The sequence below is a fragment of the Balearica regulorum genome, chromosome 1, assembly GCF_011004875.1.
Source record: "Balearica regulorum gibbericeps isolate bBalReg1 chromosome 1, bBalReg1.pri, whole genome shotgun sequence".
Classification (NCBI taxonomy): Eukaryota; Metazoa; Chordata; class Aves; order Gruiformes; family Gruidae; genus Balearica; species Balearica regulorum.
The window spans coordinates 191,204,393-191,220,613 of NC_046184.1; the positions used below are offsets into that span (position 1 = coordinate 191,204,393).

Consider the following 16,221-nt stretch of genomic DNA (forward strand, 5'->3'; position numbering starts at 1 on the left):
TCCGCACGTTACGTCTTTTTCTTACCATTTCTAAGCTCGTGCATTTAAGTTCCGTCCTAATTCTTCAAGTAAAAGGAAAGGTAAAGTGTCTAGCCTCATTCCCTCTGCTCCTCTGTTATGAATCCTGGCTGCGGCTCCGTCCCGCACAGCCTCCCGTCAACGTCCAGGCCAGCATGACCCAGCAGCACCGGGCGAGGCTGGGGCAGCGTAAGGGCAGGGACCTACTCCGCTGGACGGTGCGCGGAGGGGCGCACCCGGGACAGTCCAGCCTGAGCCCCGGTCAGAGCCTTCGCCGCGCCTCGGGAAGGAGCATCACGAAAGCTACCGAGACCAAATCTCGGCTCCGGGCTCGGAGCGCACCGGGAGAGGCCCCCGCGGAGGTGGACTCACACAGCCCCTAGTGCGATTGCATGGAGCGGTTCAGGTCTTTCCCAGCTGCAGAAAGGTGTAATAGCAAACTTTCTCGGGAGTAGACCGCTGCTCGCTGCTGTATTTGCTTTTGAGCGGTCCCGTGCGGTGCATGTTCTTGGCTCCCCTACGAGCCCAACTCCAGCTCTAGGTGGGTGTCTTCTGGCTCCTTCCTTCCCCCTTCTCCCCGGGGAGACATTGGGGTGAGCACTGAACAGCGACGCACCCGCGAAGGGGCAGAACGGGCGGGGGCGGCGGGCCGGGGCAGTGCGCGGAGCCCCGCGGAGCCCAGCGCGGAGGCGCAGTGCGCGGCGCGCCCGCAGGGAGGCGCAGGCGGGCAGCGCCGGTGCCGCCGCGGCGCGCAGGGGGAGCCGGGCGAGGGGAGCGGCGCGGCCGCGGGGGGCCGGCGAGGGCAGCGCGGCGGGGGCGGCGGCGGGCCGGGCGGAGGGCGGCGGGAGGGGGCCCGCTGAAGCAAAGCTTGCCGCTGGCCGAGGAGAGAGCGCATCGGCGAGGACGGAAACCCCCAGTGTTTGCCCCTCTGCGCTCTTTTTTCTGTCTTTCCTCCCTCCCCATGCTGCGAAGCCTGCGCTCCAGAGGGAACCGTCGCATCGGAAGGAGCTGTTACTTTTTACAGCCAGCATGAGGCTCCCCGCGGGAATTAGGAGATGCCGCACTAAACAGCCGGGGAAGAGTCCGTCTCTCATCTGTTGCACCGGAGCTCGGCGGCAGGCGCGGTCCCCCCGCCTGGAGGTGATGGACACCCGCTAACTCGTGGGCGTGTATCCGAGTGTCTGCACGTGTGGCGAACATGAAGAAAATAAAGTAAAAATGGGGAAAAGTGCCTGAGACGGACGAGAGCCAGTGAAATAAAACAAACACCTTTCAAAGGGATTTAATTTACAAAAGGGATTGAAAAGGGTACAAGTTCCAAAGGAAAATGTGACCTGTTAAAAACGGTTGAAGGAAGATGCCGGCTGTCAACGTATGCACCTAAACCAAGTAAGTTCTCGTCAACTTTGATATATTCTCTTTCTGAATCTTCGATTACCTTCTTGTTCCTCTACCAAAAAAAAAAAAAAGTACCTAAGGCGGCCGGCGGTAACTTTTGCGCCGACACAAGCATAAAGCGACATTGTGCACCGTCTTGGTCACAGCCCAGAGGAGCATTAAGATCCTTTTCTTTCTCTTGTACGAAATAAAAGTGGGTTTGTTTTTTTTCCTCGCAGCCGCTGCCGTGGGAAGCGGCATCCCTGGTGGCTGGGTGAAGTGTGACACCTGCAGGACAGAGCGCCCGTGGGGCCGGGGGAGGGAGCGGGCAGGGGACCGCTCCCCGGCGGCACAGCGGGGGAGGAAGCTCCGCATCTGCCATCCGCTCCGGGCAAGAGCCAGGGCAGCCGCGGGTGGGAGCCTCACCGGGCTGAGGTGAGGGCACGCCGGCGGCGCAACAGCGGGACTTTACCCGTCTCGCACAGGGGCTGCCTGCTTTCGGCCCCGCGCACACAGGTGGGGGGAGAGACCCAGCCGCGGTGCCCCCCGCCCCGGCGCGGGGTGCTGGCGGGGAACCGGGGCGCAGCGGGGCGGGTCACGCCGCGGGCCGCCGCTGGTCCCCCCCCGGTACCGGCGGCCGCAGCTGGGGTGTTCTCGCTGCCCACCCGAGGGGACCTCGCTCCTCGACGGGGAAGGGTCGGCTCCCGCCAGGAAGCCTCCGGGAGGCACCTGGAGGACGGCGAAACGCCCGTAGATACTGGAGGAGGCCACGGTGAAGCGAGCCACAGGACGGCCCCTAGAGAAACAGTGGCTGGTGGGATTATCCCTGCGTCGGGTTTGCACTTGCAAGATCCTGACTGTTGTGGCGATCGGACAGAAGCCGTCGTCCTGTTGGAAGGAAGCAGCTGGTGCTCTGGAGGCTTAAAGGCTGACAGAAAACCGCATTCTACAGAGAAGCAGAACTGTGAAATTCGCTGCAATTGACAAAACCTGTAGCCTTATTAACCTATTTCCCCCTTTTTTTACAAGAAAATGTCATTTATATGCACTTTTGTTTTACTGGACTGGAATGATTTCCTGTTAGCATGGCAACCAAAATTTATATTTCTCTAAGCATGCCTCATGAGATGGCTCTTCCAATGCTAAAACACCTTTTAGGTGGAATTAAATAAAAATACTGTTCTTCTTCCAGAGAATGGGTACTCTTCAAAAAATGAATGAAAAAAATGATAAAACACCTTTGCACCTTTGTTTCATCTGAGAAAGACAGAATGGGAAATAATTTATTCTATACTGTATGTTTTGGGAAATCTAGATGGGCACTGAGTCTTATGAAAATAAGTATTTCTAAGTGCTACACACTAAATTAAATACCAACATTACAGAACCTTTAAATCCAATCTACTTGAAATTTCAAATTTAATTGCACCACAGTGACATAGCATGCTTCAGTGTTTACATTACTTTCTCCAAAGCTCAGACCTGCATCGCTTAGCAAGGTTATCTGTGCAAACATACAGATTTTTCCATAATTTAACCTCATTCACATAAGAGTTTTATGTACAGTCAGAGAAGTCAAGCACTGGAGCAGGACTGCTTGAGAGCTGTCTGAGAATAGCTGAAATTCTGGACTTACAGAAGACTTGAGTTTACACCCATTTTTCAGGCAAGACTCAGAAATAGGCTTTTTCCTTTAATATCGAAACAGCAGAAATTCTCATGGTATAGTTGGTTTTCCTTTGGTGTTGCCTTCTACACTGAAAAACCTTGGGTTTGCTTGCAGAAGGATAGGGTTCTTTACTACAATTTTTCTTCTTTTTCTTCTGTTGTTCAGACTTCGGAACAGATGAGACTGTATTTGGAAACAGCAAAACAAAAATATGTCTGTCTTTTAAATTCAACGTCAGCCACTTATTCTGACTCTATATATAGTAGTCATTGCCCTTAAAATAGCTCCAGAAAGAAATTCCATTTCTTCTTATCTCATCTTATTTAAAGCCAAATACTGCTAGTTGAAATTTAAGTCAATTGAGGTCACTACAGATCTGGTATGATTTTGCTTATCTTTTTGAGTGTGCCTGCTGAAAGTACTGGGTCTGAGCAATGTGGCTGCACGCTGGGTGAAAGTGGATTTGCATAAGTCCAGTGTGGAGAGCCAGTCAAGTATATGTTGGAGGACACATGTAGCAAAAACTATTAAGGGATTAGCTTTCACGTTTGTGTGTGTGTGTGTGTATATATCGCCTTACTTAGATGACATGTAAAAATGAGCATGACTGCTCCTCCCAGCACCTGAGACCTGTCTCCATGCCAGTACACTGTTTAATCTGCCAGCTTTTTCTAGGACGTGATTCACTGGAGTGAGGTGGCAAAATCAACAGGGAAAATCCTGTGTGGCATCTCTGCCTGCCTCTGGTGTTTCTGGTAATCACTGCTAAAAGGGACTGAATTACTTTTGAAAATTATGACTAAGTCACCATGACTTGTCTAACAGAAAGGCAACATAGATGCAGGAAGAAAAGGCTGTTAGAACCTGTTTCAAGAAAAAGCAGACAAGAATAGAGGAAGCATTGTTACATTCAGACACTTAATGGCTTTATGATTGTCAGATTTACCATTACCTTTTCTGTTCAAATTTAAGTTGTGTTGGGTTATATTCTGGTTATTTTATCAAGTATAATATTTTAAATTACTGAAAGCAGCTTGAAGATAAAACTTTGTGTATAAATCAATCTTCCATCACCATGTTTTGTAACAACAAACAAAATTCCAGAAACCATCTGTTTTACAAGCCCTGAATCCACTGAGGAAGGTAAGACCACAACAACGGTGCCAGGATCCTCATGTTCACTGTGATTTGTATCTGCAAAACAAATTCACCTGACTAAATACATATTAATTATTGTAGTTTTATATAATGAACACAGAGAAAGGCCGAGCAAATGAAATCTTTTTGTAGCAAATATCCATGCAGAAATCCTTCATAAGTGCATTAGCTTTCAGTCAAATAGAATTTGAAACTATTAAAAGAGGAACACCTGGAAATAAGATATAATTGCTTTGCATAGTGAAGTTTTCAAATAAATTAAAGCTTTTTAGTGTGCCACACAGAAAAAAGTAACAAATAAATGAAAATTATTTATGATATCAGTTTTTTTCTTAGAGTTGTGGTTTGTTACTTTTTTCTTCCTTTAAACTTCTGGTTTGGTTTGAATTCTCTAAGTATTTCTTCCACTTTTTTACAACCACTTATTTCTAATTTAGATAATGACTGGTGTGAGACAAGAACTGAAAAGAACCTTGGATAAAAATTACCTTTTTTACAGCTAAGCTATTTTTCAGTGAATGTGGGCTGAAGGGGGACAGGAAAACTCCTTCAAATTTGAGTGAATTTCACATATGTCTAAGAGTATGAACCAGTCAAACCTAACTTCTGAAGTCTATGACAGCTTCTGCAATTGCTTGGTCACTGGGCCTGTGCTCAACACATTCATCTGAAAAGCTTCTCCCATACCTGTTCATTTCAGATGAACCATTTGAATGTTACGATAATAATATTATCTGGTACATGATGCAATGGGTAAAGAGGGAAACAGTAGATAAAGATTTTTCACCAGGCTTTCCTGAGACAGAGGTTACGGGATTATTCTGGAGATACTTTCCACGTATCATTGAAAGCTTCTGAGGAGCAAGCAGCCTTTCCCCAGAAGGCAAAAGCCCCCATCCCACCGCTGGTACCTGGACAGTCAGTAAGTGGCCAAGCCCTGTGGTGGTGCCCCTGAGCTCTCCCAGTCCTTGCTCAGCACATGCTGGTTTTCCATTAGTATTTGCCTGACACACAAGGGTGGTTTTTTGTTGTTGTTTGGTTGGGGTTTTTTAAGTGATTCCTTCTGATACCATTTTTAAGGACCAAAAATACATCCTTTCTTGGCTCAGAGAATTGTAAAGCTCATGCCATCTGCATTCACGCCCAAGACCAGACTGCAAAAACAGATACTAGGGTCCTCATATCGTCGTGCCAGTTAGTTGTACAAGGTGTAGTTCACTTGGCTTAAGGTATGTTCCCTGACTGCCAAATGCTACTCTAGAAGGACACCAGTCTCCTATAGGTCTTGTAGCATACTTGGCAGCCTTTTGTGGCTACATCTGATACCCCAACGTGAAATACCTATTTGTCAGCTATTGAGGTGAACCTGTAGCGTGTCTCTTACTTTCCCAGAAAGAGAAAGGCAGAAGCAGAGCGTGAACCATCCTCTGTATTTTGTCATCTCCTTTGTGGCAGAACAAGCATTCTCCAGAGGTACCTGTCTCTACTAACTAAGCAGCAAGACCCAAGACAAGAAACCTGCCTTCTTAAGTTAGATGAGCTGAAGGAAGCTAGAAAGCTGAGCAGGCTGTGGTAGTACAGTATAAAGGTTAAATAAGCACACGGGTCAGTAATGAGATCCAGGAGAAATGGTTGCTATAACCAGGCTAAAATGCATGTTGGTTTTTTTTGAAAGCCATGCATACACATGCACACGCACCAAGCTGTTGTGCTAACTTTGAAACAATCTGTAAATAGAATGAACTTACAACTGCCTGTTGGGTGTACGCTTCTGGGAGTTTCCCAGCTACCACCTCTGCAATCCAGTTTCCTTACACAGGATTCCACAAAACGTAATTCTATGCAAACTGTCAATAACTACATACACATTTGTCACTTTTCAGCTCAGGTGACTGGTTCTCATGTCCGTCAGAGAGAGGCAGCAGCTGCCAAAGAGCCAACAATTTTCTCAGTGGAGGCCAGGTAGGGGGGATGATTATTAACCCGGCTCAGAAAGCATGAGAGGAGCATCAATAGACCTCTGTGTCTAGCCCAAAGTGTACGGTGGGAAGTTGGCCTGGCTTGAGAGCTTTGCCGCTCCTTACGAGGTGTGGGCATTCTGCCAGTAGGACCTTCCTGCAGTAGACAGGATCAGCTGAGAATTCAAATTTCTCACTTTAACCATCATTTAATCAAAGTACCCACTCACATTACAGGAAGTTAGCAGTCCTAGGAAAATCAATGCAGTCCTGTGTTCATTAGATTAATGGACATGCTTTTGCGATGAAAACTGTAGTATTTCCTAGCATACAGATTTCTTTCATGGATTAACAGTTTGTTGTCAGACCTGAGAGTACTGGACTAAGAAGTGAGAGCACCAAATTTACTCCCAATGAAAATTCCTTTGTCTTCTGTATTTAATTTTTTTTATCTTCTAAAAATTGATATACTTTAAATTTAGTTTTTATTTGCCAATAAGTATTTTATTTCATGCATTGATTTGCTGCTATCATTTCCATTATAAAAAGTAAAACAGGTCAATTTAGTTTTTGAGTAGAGGAATGAAGAATAGGATTGTAGCCAAAGACACTGGCTCATATTGTGTCTGATTTAAGATTGCCCCCAGTGCATTTGTATATAGTAATTTATGTCAAAAACATTTTTGCTGAAAAATCTTGAAAAGCTCTAAAAAGGGATTTTTGGACCAAAGGTCAGATTCATTTCACCTAGCCACCACAAATTTGATTGCCACTGGTAAACCAACCGTCTGTGTTCCTTGTATAGTTACTGGAGAGAGACAGAAGCCTCCGCTGGGCAAACTAATCCATCTAATTCATACACCTGACATAGAGTGGGTGGAATCAGGTATTTATTGTTGCTGATTGTTGTTGGATTTCACACAGCTGAATAAGGCAAGATGAGTCTCACCCTAGCGGTATCAAAAAATAAAAAAAACATATTCAGAGAGGACAGAAATTAGACGTCGTGTCTTCTTCCAAGGTATCTCAAGGTCTTATTGACCTTCATGGTATTGATGTAGACATTGTAACAATAACTAGATGACCACAACATAATTCAAATATCCTGCTGTTTGTTCTCAGAATTTTTAAGAGTTTGTGGTTGAACTGGGTAGCTGAAATACAGCTTGTAGCTATGCCAAGGAAAACGGGAGTGTCAAGCAGACCTTTGTAAAAGAAAAACACGCAGTGCTGGGCGCTCGCGTCCCGCCTCCTGCAAGTGCAGGATGTCTCTCTTCTGGAGAGAACACGCTGCATCTGCGGAGCAAGGGAAAGCAAGCACAGATTCTCTTCAAATGCTCTCAGTATTGCCATCTCCACAATGTACCTTAGTCTACTGAATACATAATTACAACAGAAATTATCTTTCAGTGATGACATAGTTGTTTTAATCTCTGCTCATGTGGATATGTTCATTATTATCAAAACACTTCAAAATAAATCCTGCTATGCTTCAGCACTGACTGCTACATACATCCTGCCTGTCTTCCATTGGAAAATAACTAAAATATCCCATTTGTCTTTTGCTTCTGCTGACAACATTTTGTTTTAGATTGGGAGAGATGTTTGCCTTTCATCTTTTGATGGTAATCACTTAAAGCGATTAGAGCTGCAGTCAATCTCTTGAACTTGTTTAAGCTGGCAGGGTGAGTTTGTTTTTCAAATTTGATGTGATCTATAGTACGTTTGTACCTGCAACACCATCAGTTTCAAAAACATACGCTTTCCCTATGGTGTCTTTAACTATCTAGCAGATACCCTACAGATAAAACCAAAACCAAGTTGCCTACAGAACAGTTGTCTAATTTGCTTTAAGCCTCTTAGCTACAAAACTGTCATTGAAAAGGCAGTAACTGTTTGTCGTTGGATTCATCTAGACACCTTAACGTCAGACCTGTGAGTCAAAGCTAATCTTTGTAGCTTTTAGACAGAACCTAGTAACTTTGTAGGGTGATTCATGTGACCTTTCTTGAAGGAAATTAATTCCCTTCTGCCAGGGGGTGCATTTCCTCCCATTTGTAATAAAGGAAGTTTGGGATGACAAACCAGCCTTGGATGTCAGTGGTTTGGATGCCTAGGTTAGCAATCTCACCTTTATTTTTCAAATGTTTTAAATTGAAGTATTTCATAGTGCCACATAAAGACTAATAAAACTTCCTAAGTCTAATGTGAAGAATATGTGATACTAATTTTTTTAAAACTGATTAGGAACCTGGCACCTATGACACAGAGATCACATGTTACAAACTGATTGCATAGGTAGATGTTTGTACGTAGGTATTTGTACTAAGTCCTGTGCTATAACTGCTCTTGTATTTTCTTGTAAAAGGCATCACGCTTAGTACAGAGCAATTGCAAAATAATATTTTGGTCTCCCACTTACATAAAAATATTTTATTCATGATTGTTTAACTTAGCGATACTAACTTTGAGCGTATTTGTTTATGCACTGAGTCCAGCTGTACCAAATACTGACGTGATTTGAGATGATTACATTTATTGCTGCAGTGTCTTTATGTAGAACTAAATTTCCACATAACTCTTTTTTTCTTCTTCTCCTTTTTTTTTTTTTTTTAAATTGGGGATTTTCTTCTTCCACAATACTTCAAACAAAAAAAGGATTCTGAGCAAGGGTTTGAATCTCCCCTCTTTTGAGTGTGATTTTGTCCACAGGTGAGGGAATCAGGAGATGCTCAGTGAGCTGAATTGCATTTCAGTGGTTGGGCACTAGTCCAGCCTCAGAGCTGCACTGACTTACTGAACTAACTGACAGCACACACTGGATTTGGTAGGGATGGGTTAAGATAAAAGAAGGATTTCTAACTCATCCCCAGGGTGCTTCCTCTTCACTCACTTCCTAGACACCACCCTCATTTTGCTACTGCCTCTGCTGGCTTTAGGCCAGGTGGGAGCTTTCTTCCATCTGAAGAATTCCTTTGGTTTAACTGCAGACAAATCCTAGCTTTTTAAATCTTTATGATTCAGAGAAATATCCAGTGCATAAGATACAATCTGGATGTATGTCTTCATTCTGTCATTGTATTTTGTTAAAGGGACATTACTCTCATAACAAGGTATTTCCTTGCTTAGCTCCTTCAGTGAAGCACCACATTGTTTTACCAATGTCTTCTTACTGACGTGCTCTTGTGCATTCACCCTTGTCCCTTACTAATGTCGGGTTTCCCACTCACTTGCTCAGTATGTTAAGTCCAGAAATTGTAGGTGAGCTCTTGGTGGCACTGAAGAGGATTTCATTTGGCTTTAGCATTACGAAGCACCAGAGTCTCTGGGGAAGAGCCAACCACCTTACCCTGAGGAGAGGGTTCGGCCAGCAGTACCCATGTGTGGGTCTGTAGGTCTGTCCGATGAGATACGTTCAAGAAACTCATTAACTGGTCAGTCCTTAAAGCTTCTGTAGTTCTTCAGGGCACTGCTGGTAACAACCAAGGAATGAGTAATTTAGCACCGTCTGTCTTGCACTACCCGAAGCCCACATGTCAGGAAGAATAATTTCTGATTAATAATTCTTCTCAGTGATAATTGACAACCAGGCTTCTCTTAAAACCAAGGTTTTGCTGACTTTGGGAAAGGTAACAAGGGTGTGAATGGTAGTTCAAGGAGGAGAGAAATAAGTTGATGTTTCAAAACAAAAATGGACAAAACAGTAGGTGTTTTCATTTCAAAGCAGTCATACAAATAAAGGACAACCAAGACCATGTCTCTGTTGAGAGACACTGGCACATTCAAATAGGTCAGCACATGCTCATATTCTCCATGATATTCCCATTGACAGTTAGATAATAGACATCTTTCAAGGCTTGATTTCCTTCTGGAAGCATAGTGGTTTGGTAGACAAATATACTGGGGCAAAATTACACTTTAAAGTGATCTTAATCCATTAGTGTTTTCTTGCCTAATTGCCTATTTACTGTTCTTTTAATGCTCTTTACTTAAACTCTTTGCTGAAAAACAAAACCTACAATAAAAATTACCTAAACCAATAAACAACTCATAACAGCAAAGGTTTATGGTCAGCACATGATGAATTTCATTTTGTAGAAAGAAGATGCTACCTGTGTTTTGTAATTTGATTCAAGAATTCTTGATTCAAGAAAGTATTCAAACGTAAAGGAGTCTTCGTGTTCTACTGAAAGCAATGCTTCAGAGGGTGCTTCTTGTTAAGCATTGACTTCATTCCTCTTCTCACTATGAGACATTTGCCTGAATCCATGTTTAAGGAGTATAATTTGTTCAGGTGAAAATTTTATATATGATAACTAAGAAAAATATCACTACTACACAAATCCAGCATCACTTTAGCAATTTCACATGTGATAGAAGTATATTAAAGGTGTTTCTACTATGCATGTTTGCATTCCCCTTTGGAAGTGTTACTTTGGTTCACAGAGATGCAACTAATTTGATTTTTTTTCCATTCTTTTATCATAGCTGTTTGAGAAAACTCCTTTTATTTTGGCTTTTATTATATAGGTAGCTGTCATTTAACAAGCCCATTTTATAGCCAAAGATGCCATAAACAAAACCACCTTCAGAAGCTTTTGCATATCATATATCTCCCTAAAATCCCACAAGTTGCCTGCTTTTCAATTTATTTGCATACTTATTTGTTTTAGATTGCAACTGTGTGGGCTCTTTTGGCTTAAAGAAATATGAAAATCACAGGTGAATCTAAATGATGACTATCGTCAAAGTAATTTGAAATTCTAGCACCCTAATGTGAAATTTTACAAAATACAGAATGAAACAATAGTGCTTTGTCATCAATCATACATGCATTGCTTCAGATGGAAGATGTAATTTTAAAATTTGCCCCCTTGGTTGCAAGAGAATTATAATGCTCCGGCAGTTTCTTGTTTCTTCTCAATAATTTAGCAGTTTATGAAAAATATATCATGTCTCCTTGCAGTCAATGCAATTACAAGTTGTGGGAAATCTAGTCCAAAATCTTGCTGCTGTTGGGTATTTTAGAAAAATACGTAGGCCTAAAACATTAATCTATTTGCCATCATTGTTGTGGCTGTGACCCACATCTACCCTGTGTAATGTTGGGAGAGGTCTCAATCATTTTATCCATTCTCTAAGTATTTTTTTCTGTTGCAGTTCACAGACTCATATATTGAAGCTTTTCATGAAGGAAAGCAGTGAATCTTTGCTTTAAGTATACTGCTATAGTTGACAGGGACTAAAATCTCACTGCATCTGATTATAAGAATTCCTGCATCTTTCTTTTGCTGGGAAATTGGCTTTAAGAATGAAAATCAAATAGGCAATGACACATACAATTTTTAAAAAAAAACTTTCTTTTTTACTAGTTTGTAAAACATTCAGCCAGAAAACTGATTGCCATTTCAAGATTATAGCACATCAAAGCAAAAAAATCTGCCTTGGATGTCTCTATTATAAGCAGAACTCCAGTGGACTATTACATATTCAATGTGCTCAAGCTGTTATTCATACTTCCAGTAGATCACATATATTTCATTGAACATACGGTAACACAGTTTTGGTTTAATGTTTTATCTGTTTATGTCAACTGTGAAACCAGGTGGTGTGTTATGAAGGAATCATCAAAATTTTTGTTCCATTTCTTCAACTTTGCTTAATGTCTTGTGACATCTCAATAACTCTTCAGAGTAATAGCTCAAAACACTGCAGCAGAGCTAATTTCCAATGTGGGCATTCCACTACCAGGTTTTATGGGGAGGGTAAATAATTCTATTTATATTTTGATAATTTTGAAGGTAACAGTAGTGTATGCATCTATAATCTGAAATACTTACGGATTTATGAATGCCCAAATTATATTCTGTTGCAAAATATGCTTATAGTTATTTATATTTTTGTGTGTAATGTACATATAACACTTATATCTATATATACACACATTACAGAAGAACACATATGTATATTTCAATATACAGAGATATTATGTGCATTACGTGATTGAGACACATGAAAGGTTAATTTTTGCTCTGGTGAGTGAAAGAGGAGAGCTGTCCTGAGGTCAGGAATACAGCCCATTGAAGTGTCTATATCTTGTGTGTGTACACACAGAATTATCTGTGTCTTGTTGGCTGGGAACATTTACCCCTCTCTTCATTTGCTTATATGATTTAAATGCCAAGTGTTTGAGTCCAGTTCTTGGCCAAGTATGGCTGCTTTGCCACCCCAAGCAAATAAGAGCTGTGAATTTAACTGTAATGGCAACCTACCAGGACATGGAAAATTTGTAGCCATCCAGCGGCAGTTCCTTTCCTCACAAGTTTAGAAACTCCCAGGAGCTGGAGGCTTCTTAACAGCCAGCAACTTCTGGGCATGAAGCTGACGTCCCTGATACTCGGCTAACTTAGACACAGCTCCTACTAGGGAATTTTTTCCTAAGTCCGGTAGCAAATACAGCTTGACTAGGACTAAGCCAGTATCTTTCACTTTGTTTATTATCTAGAAGGAAATTTTTTGGTAGACTTTTATGTAGAAATAATAATTAATCCATTTAAAAACACAGCACTCTATCGTTCATGTAAGTAAGTCTAACAATAACATTTTTAACTGTTTGATCCTTAGATGAACTGCATATGGCAGCTGTCAGGGAAAGCTTCTGAAAGGAGGCAGGATACTTTTGTGCTATGCTGCTTCAAAACTTCCTCAGAAATCTGCTTCTGAGCGTACAGACGACAGTGTGCACGATACAGAAAGAAAAGGTAGTTGACCCTTCAGGATCCTGCTGGTTGCTTCACGAAGAGTCATTGCAGTGGCAGAAGCCTGGGAGCTGATTGTGTTTTGTGATCTCCTGCACTCAAGTGTAAGAACACTTCAGTAAGTGGTGTATATCATCCAAGCCAATCTAGAAAACACCAGCTTGGCCTGACAGTTTCAGTTTCCCTGTGCATGCAACTGAATACAGTCCTTGTTGATTGGTTCAGAAGAGCAGTTACTTGAAATATCTGAAACTGGAAACACATAACCAATATTCCATCTTCTTGCCTTAAACCTCTTGATTATCTCTGTACTCCCCTATCTACAAGCATCCCATTTTTTGCCTGGACCTGTGAGGTAGCTGCACAGAGTGCAAAGGAACCGAAGGGGACAAAGCCAGCTAATCCCTTTGACTTCTCTAGATAACCATGTTTGAGTTAGTCACAAACTGGTCCTTAGAAACTACTTCTCAGATTTTAATCTCATATGCTTAAAAATATTTTAAAGTTTTCAGAATTGTGGCACAGAAAGGTTAAGTGACTTCTGACTCATTAATACCTATCATCTGTAGATAATTTACCCAGTTCCTTTGAGTGCTAGCTAATAACTGATGCAGTGGAACTGGTAACTTCCCAGATAAAATAAGGGTAAGTGCTAATAACAAGACAAAATTAATAAAATGCAAAGATGTGACTTGGATTGCCAGGTCAGAAATTAAGATGATAAATAAAAACTCTACACAAAATAGATTTGCTAGTTCAAGTAAGGTCAGTAGCAGCTGTGCTGAAGAACGTAGATAAAGCACAGCTTCTGGGTTTCAGTAGTGGGCAGAAACATGACTGAACTGAAATAGTTAAGTACAGGCACCGCCAAGGTTCCTATAATGCTAAAAACAAGAAGAGGACTTTTCCAAAATGTTTGTATCATGTTTTATTTAAAAAAAAAAAAAAAAGGAAATTGCTACAGGATTACAGGTGTAAAATGGATTAGAGATGAGAACAGAAAGCAATAGTAATTAAGACCAATTTAAAAGAAGTTTTAACAGCTGTTCAATTCCAAAAGATTAAGAGACCGTTTAAATAAAACACACAGAATAGGAGGAAGCACACCAGGGAATAGACAAATACTGAAGAGATTTCAAAGAGGTTTTACGAGTAGATAAAACCATGGTTTGCTGAAGAGGGCAGAGATGGTTTCAAGTTGAAGATCAAAAAATTGAGTGGTACAGTAAAGCCAGATCACAGTGCGCCAAAAGGCTAAGAAGAGCACTTGCTCTGTCATTTGCTAGTGTAGATGACTGAAATGCGTAGTTGTAATTTGAGAAATAGTAGTTTTTAGGATATACAGTAACCAGAGCTTTTGAACTGCATTTGTAGTGTAGCAGTACTGTTGTATGTATACACACGTATGTCTTCATTGCTTTCTGACCTATAATACCTGGAACATTTAAACAGAATTCCTACATTAATAAATTAATTTATTATTTCCTTACCCCCAGCCCTGCAAAGATTTATTCCGTGCACTGTGAGTGATCCCCTGCCCAGCTAAGTCAAAGTTTGTGTTGCCACTGACGTCAGCTGTGGAATTACTTCAGCTACTGAGTAGTCATAATGTCTTTGATGTCTTAGCAGCGGTCAGGACTGAAAGATACTACAAGTGGTGGGACAAACTGGCTTACTGGAGTGTTGGCAGTAGAGGGTGGACCATTTTTCCATATACTGTCTTGGAGATTTCACATGAAAGGAATCAAAAGGCACATAAGAATGTGCTTAACATTGCTTGGGAAAGCACAAAGAAAACAAAATATGATAATACCACTGGAGCCTTAAATAACATTATCTGAGTGACACCAAAAGTCAGCTATGTGGTATCATGGATGTAAGTGCCGAACTGTAGCAGTCCTGGCAGCTTTTGAGAATCAAATGAATCATGTATTTGGGTGATGATACAAAATTCTTAATCGTATTTAATTCTTAAAATATTCTCTAGCTGTTGAATAAGAAGCAACACAGGCCAAGGTCTAGACCAAGTCTTGGCAGTAGTATAGGAGAGACTCCAAACAAAGAAAGAGTTGTAGCAGATTTCTTAAAATGAATATAGTCTACTTGAATAGATAGATGAAGCTGGGCAATGGAAACAATCCTTTTTTTTTCAAATAGAATCAATTGAAAGTGAAAGACTCCCATTTCAAATGTCAACTGATCTTGATAATTTGTGTTTTTCAAAGTGCTATAAAAATGGTGTTGTAACTTCCTCTAGAAGTTAGTGTTGATTTCCTAAGTATAGGGTATGTAAATTTCATTACTTGTGTGAAGTAACATAGTGAATTTATAAACTGTGGTGGATTAAAACCTGGAAGATAACAACTGATTCCCTGAAATGAAGGAAATAACCCATGTTGAAGTTAGTGGAAGTTTTTCAACTACAATCACAGCCTTACTGCCTCCATCTAAATTCTTTTAAGCCAAGTAGCTTGTGTTTGACAGTGGCAAAAGGCATATTTCTAGGCAGGAGTACAGTAACAGAGGAAGCATATAGCAACATTTGTTGTAGTACTCTCCCAGACTCCAACCACTTTCAGTTTAGGGTCTGTCTTTGCCAGATGTGGTTTCTCTGTGTTTTGTAATGTTTTGTGAGTTCTGTTTCATGAACTCATCTAGTCTTCTGTGTAACCCATGTACACTTTTAGCATCTGCACAATCCTTCAGCAACGAATTCCTCAAGTAACTACCTGAAGACTCGTCAGCTATTGTTTTTCTTCAACCTGATTCCTACTGTCTTCATTTGCTTGCTCCTGGATCTCATACCTGAAAAGCCAGTGAACAATTAATCCACGTCTGTCCTCTTCTTGACACCCGTAATTACACAGACCTGTATGACACCTTCCATCTGTCATTCTTTTACAAAGTGAAGATTTGTAACTTAGTCATTTTACTTTTGGAAGCTCTTCTGTAAGTTTAATCATTCTGCTGCCCTTCTCTAAATGTTTTCCGATGCTACTGGCTCCTTTTTTTGAGATAAGGAGCCTAGAAATGCATGTTCAATCCTTTGTGCCACACAGAAACTAAAGACGCATGTGCATTTCCATTAGTATGACTGAAGCAAATTCTGTTTGACAGGAAATGGGCATATTAATTAGAGAAGATTCATCTTATCTTTTGGGAACCATGACTCCAAATTCTTTGCCTTGCCCCTTGTTATAAAAGAGGAGTAACAGAATATTTTCTTTTTCCTGAAGCCAAATTGGCAGAGGTAGCTGAGACATGTGGAAATATAACTGGTCAT

The 16,221-nt window shown here is 41.4% G+C and overlaps 1 protein-coding gene across 2 annotated transcripts in view; it reads left to right on the top strand.

Moving 5' to 3' along the window:
* Nucleotides 1-865: 865 nt before the first annotated feature.
* Nucleotides 866-16,221, top strand: part of TRPC4 (transient receptor potential cation channel subfamily C member 4) — a 172,975-nt gene continuing 157,619 nt past the window's right edge. For both annotated transcript variants that reach the window (XM_075741972.1, XM_075741973.1), the window contains exon 1: nucleotides 866-1,407. The gene's annotated coding sequence lies outside the window, so the exon portion shown is untranslated. The remainder of the gene's footprint in view (nucleotides 1,408-16,221) is intronic.